Source organism: Stegastes partitus, unplaced genomic scaffold (assembly GCF_000690725.1).
Source record: "Stegastes partitus isolate 25-593 unplaced genomic scaffold, Stegastes_partitus-1.0.2 Scaffold1459, whole genome shotgun sequence".
Lineage (NCBI taxonomy): Eukaryota > Metazoa > Chordata > Actinopteri > Pomacentridae > Stegastes > Stegastes partitus.
The window spans coordinates 146,077-151,746 of NW_007579190.1; the positions used below are offsets into that span (position 1 = coordinate 146,077).

At 39.8% G+C, this 5,670-nt stretch overlaps 1 pseudogene; it reads left to right on the top strand.

Moving 5' to 3' along the window:
- The first annotated feature begins 405 nt into the window (after nt 1–405).
- The window catches only part of LOC103370658 (tripartite motif-containing protein 35-like), a 5,693-nt pseudogene continuing 428 nt past the window's right edge, over nt 406–5,670 (top strand).

The window sequence follows — 5,670 nt, forward strand, 5'->3', positions numbered from 1 at the left end:
AGACTTACCCTGACCCTGAGAATGTATGCAGACTTGTGGTTGTTCCTAAATACAAAGACCAGATTTCCCAGGTGACAAGATTTACAGTCCTGAGCTTAGACTATTTTACAAATAATAATAATTTGGTTGTACTCCATTTTTTTTGTTTTGTTTTGCTCTGACACTGCTTTTGAATTCTGTTCTCTTGACTTTGACTGGACCTTCGTGAACTTTTAGCATCTTTACACATCGTATTTTTGTTGTACTTCTTTGATTAGTTATATCATATTTCATGCACTTTTTTACTCTTTAAAAAAAAAAAAAAAAAACATTAAAATATTTGTTAATATTAGTACAGTGCTCGTAGTGGCAGCTGTAGAGGGGTGCTGTACATTTTTCACATTTCATTTAAAAGCAAGACCAAACATGGTGGCGCAAAAGAATCTGGTTTGGTTTTTCCATTTACACATGGACACAGACAACCTGCAAGACAGAACGTGTTGTGTTTTCGCAGCACTTTCCAAGGAAAGGTGTGCCGACAGAGTGAGATACTTTCCATGAAGTGTGACAGCTAATGTTTATCACTAACATTTGTCAGACAGCCGCATAAACTGAAACACTAGACTTTCTGCCAAAACTCCACCCTTTAACGTAACATCCTCAGAGAAAAACTGGAAACCGAGTTTGCGTACTTCCCTGTTCAGTAGAAGAGACGCTTCACGCAGGGAGAGTGACGTTAAAATCCGTCTACACAACTAAAGGAGAAGAGGTCAATGAAGCAATACGAGAATACTGAACTTTAAAGTACTGCTGATTGAAAAAAAGAAAAATCTGAGTGAAAGTAACAGAGGGAAGTTGTTCACAGTTGTGCCTGCTGTGTTTTAAGCTTCACTTGACAAGAAAATGACTTCCCATTTTAAAAAAGAATCTTTCCTGTCCTGTCTGTCAAGACATCTTCAAAGATCCTGTTGTCCTGACATGCAGCTTCTGTAAAGCCTGTCTGCTGACATGGTGGAGAAAGAAAGACATACATGATTGTCCAGTTTGTAAGGAAAGACCTTTTCTGATCCACCTGTTAGCTTAGCATTAACGAACCTGTGTGAGGTAATGAAGAGAGATCAGAGAGCTGCTGCAGGATCCGAGGCTCTCTGCAGTCTGACAAACTGAAACTCTTCTGTCTGGATCATCAGCAGCCGGTGTGCGTCGTCTGCAGAGACTCAAAAACACACAACAAGCACAAAGTCAGACCCACTGATGAAGCTGCTCAGGATCACAGAGAGGAGCTCCATGAATCTCTGAAACCCATAAAGGAGAAACTTAAGCTGTTTAAAAAAGTTTGGTTTGCATTAATAGAACAATAGAAACCAATCGTATGATGTTGTAAATTTGTTTTTTTAACTCAAAAACTAATTTTACCTGTGACCCCACATGGTCAACTCATTCAGCATTCACCACTTTAAAAAAAAATAAAAATAAATCTGTCAAATTATAGATGGCCAGATTCAATTCAATTTTATTTGCATAGCGCATATTTACAACAACAAATGATGTGGGGCATTAGGTGAATTCAGGCAGAATGACCCTCTAGTCTAGATTACCCAACAGTTGCTTGCTGTTTGTCACTCTCCTTTAAGGCTTTGATGGATGAAGAACAGACAGCAGTTGTTGTATGAACAGTCTGTCCCATCTCAACAGCCAAAGCTTGTAACTCCGTCAGAGGAGTCATTGGTGTCTTGGTGGCCTCCCTCTCCAGTTTCTTTCTTGCACAGTCACAGTTATGGTTGGGTCCTCACCCAAACACTCCATGACACCTTCCAGTTCTTAATGAGGGGTTTAACTGTTGTCTGAAGGATATTCAGTGGCATGAACATTTTCTTGACTTATCCTCTGACTTATGCTTTGCAGTACCATTTGTTGTTGTTGTCGTTTTACTTCATGGTGTACTTACAGCCAGGAGGCCTGATTCACCAGTGACTGGACCTTCCAGACGCAGGTGACTTTATGCTACAAACACCTGAGACACACTCCCTCCACTCATTTCTCTCGTTGTGTGACTTCTAGCACCAGTTGGTTACGCCTATTTTGAATTAGGTGAGTCACTTTTGAGGGATTGGATACTTATTCAATTACTTTTTTGTTTTTACATTTAACACTTAATACTAATTAATTGTCATCACTTTGTAGAAATCTACTTTCACTTTGACATGAAAGAGTCTTTTTAGTAAATTGCCAACAAACTAAACTATAAATATAGAGTAAGAACTTCCAAAGAGGAGTGAACACTTTTTAGAGTTACTGTATTCCTCTTTCTGTGCACAACAGAGGAAAAATACAGACATGAGTAAGAGCTTGTGTTTTACTGCTTGTCCTTGATGAATAAAAAAAACGGCATTAATAGTGCTGTGAGAGGAAACCTGTGGCTCAGTGTCTGACACAGATTGCTCCACCTGAGACGAACCAGGAAACCACAGCTGATTCTTGATCAGGAAGTTAACATACCCAGAGAGAAATAACAGCCTCCTTCAGACCAGAGCCTGAGGGAGGAACGCTACAGCAGGGACTGAAGCTTTAAACTGCTGCACACTGGATTACCAAACTGTGAGGGGGAAAAAATCCTTTCAAGGAATTTTCTAGATGAGGAAGATTAACAACAATTGACTGGTTTCCTGTTTAACATTCTGCCATGTGTGTTTTCCTCTTTACCCAGAGAGGTAATGGCTGTCCGATCTGAGGAGGATTTCTCCTGTATAGTCGGCCTGGACATCTTCAAAGATCCTGTTGTCCTGTCATGCAGCCATCACTTCTGTAAAGCCTGTCTGCAGACGTGGTGGAGAGAGAAACGTGCACAGGAGGGTCCACTTTGTAAGAAAAGACCATCAAGAGGAGAACCAACTTCTAACTTGGTGATGGAAAAATGCTGAGGATTGTTTTTCTGTTTCTCCAGGTGGCTGATTAGTCTGTGAGAGAGTTCTTAGGGAGATACACTATTGACGCAGGAAGTTACACTGCTGTGATGGATAAGAGGGAAATTACTGATACGGTCTTATGCAAGGGGAAAGAGAAGTGATGAAGAAAGTCATTTTCTTTTATTTTGATGGTCAAAGACCCCTGAATTCATTCCCTGTTGCCATGTGTTTTCCCATCACCCTTTGTCATGTGTTTTCCCACCTCCTGCCACAGACCCCCGATTCCACCCCCTGTTGTTCATTGTCCCCTTACCTCCTGCCATTTGATTAGCAACTGAATGCTATCAGAACCCCGACTCCACCACCAGACTCCAATTTCATCACCTGTGGTTCATTGCCCCCCTTACCTCCGGTCACTTGACTGTATGTTAATTTACCTCTATTCACCTCTGTATTTACATACAGGCCCCCCCTACCCTCTGACTTACAGTATAAATGTGTGACTCTGCAGATGTTCAGGGTCGGTCCACCTTCACAGACTCATGCTCTGTGTTGGTGAGCCCACCGTATACCGGAATACTAATAAACACCCACTACAGCAAACTTCACATGAGGACTATGAGTAAAATTTCTTCAACAGAAGCATGAAGCAATCCTCCCATGACGACTGTCTAAGAACAGAGATAACTTGTCCCTCCATAGGTAGCATGATAAGATAAATATACTGACAGTCCTTTTACTTGATGAGCTCCTCTCCCATAACCATGTATTGTGTGAGATTCTGTGCACATTTGGCATTAATTTGTGTGAAACCGTCTTACTAAGATCAGAGAGCATCTGCAGGATCTGAGAGTCTCTGCAGTCTGCACTCTGAGAAACCGAAACCCTTCATCATCATCAGCCGCTCTGTCTTATCAGCGGAGACTCAAACGTCCTCACCAGCCACAGTGTTCAGACCCATGCATGAGTTTGCACAGGATCACAAAACAGAGCTTCACAAATGCCTGAAGCCTCTACAGGAGAAGCTGACGGTCGTTGAGTATGTGAAAGGAAACTGTGATCAAAGTGCAGCACACAACAAAGTTCAGGCTCAACTTAGAGAACAGTTTAAGAAGCTTCATCAGTTTCTACAAGAGGAAGAGGAGGCCAGGATCACTGCTCTGAGGGAGGAAGAGGAGCAGAAGAGTCAGATGATGAAGAAGAAGACTGAGGCTCTGAGCAGAGAGATAGCAGCTCTGTCAGATTCAATCAGAGCCACAGAGGAGAAGCTGAGAGCTGAAGACGTCTCATTCCTGCAGAACTACAAGGCTGCAATGGAAAGAGTCCAGCAGCGCCCCCTGCTGGATGATCCACAGCTGCACTCAGGAGCTCTGATAGATGTGGCCAAACATCTGGGCAACCTGAGCTTCAACATCTGGAACAAGATGAAGATGATGGTCTCCTACACTCCTGTGATTCTGGATCCAAAGCTCATCGCAGACTAATCCTGTCTGAAGATCTGACCAGCAGAAAGAAAGCAGCTTCCTGAAAACCCATAAAGAACCGACGATCATCGCTCTGTGTGGGACTGAGAGGCCTTAAAGTCTCAGCTGGGATGTTGACGTTGGACAAAACCCAGTCTGGTTTATCGGTGTGAGAGCTAAATCTGTCCAGAAGAAGGGATGTACAAAATCTGGATTCTGGCAAACAGAGTTCTACAAAGGCAAATACAGCAGACCAGTTTAAAAGGATGAAGGCTAATATTAAGTTGATAAACTCCACATGTTATCTGTGTGGCGTTGGGATGGAATAATATTCATACAAGCACAGAAACGGACTTAAAGCTGCATTATTATATATTTTTCTTTGAACATATTCGGAGTGGACATATTTTGAGTGATGGGTTGTAGTGTTCATACTTTCCCTCTCTCAGATATCAAAAGTTGCTGACTTAATAATAAACAAAGCCCGATATTGTGACATTCATTGTTCTCAGAGAATATGTTATAAATCAAATTTAAAAATTTAACAGTGGGCTTCAAAAGTGCTGTAAAAATACTGTAAAATTATTATTTTAAAAGATTAAATTAAAAAAATAAGCACCTCATACATAAAAATGGTAATTTTAAAATTTTATAACAAAATACATTTTATAGATAATAGATAGACTTTATTTTACAATAAGGCATAAATACATGGAATACATACAGTACATAAAAACTCATTTAAAGCAGCTACAGACTTCTGCTTTTACAGATTATAACAAACATTTAAAATCTCCCAATCAAACAAGGTCAGACAGAAAATTAAAGAACCAATATATGTGTTTCTTTGAACTGTCACTAATTGTATAAATTTTTTATTTTTTTTAATGTAATATTAGCAGCCTTAAACTTAAATGAAATGAAATGAATGAAATGAAAAATACTTTATTTATCCCAGATGGGAAATTCAATTAAATTTAACATTTGCAAGAATTTAATAAGAAGGAATTATTTGTGAAATTACAATAAATATGCAAATGTGTCTTAGTGATATATTTGTGTCAAAACATTCAATTTTCGTTAAAAAAAATCATAAAATAAATGGTTTTTAACCAAATTGCCAAATTTCCTGTTGGGGATTAATAAAGAATTTCTATCGATCTATGATTCTACCTTAGACGTCTATATTCACAGTACATTTCAATAGTGTTTTTGTGTTTTCAGAAATACAGACAAAATTTGTAAATCCATCCATCCATCATCTATACACCACTTAATCCTCACTAGGGTCACAGGGGGCTGCAGTCTATCCCAGCTGACTC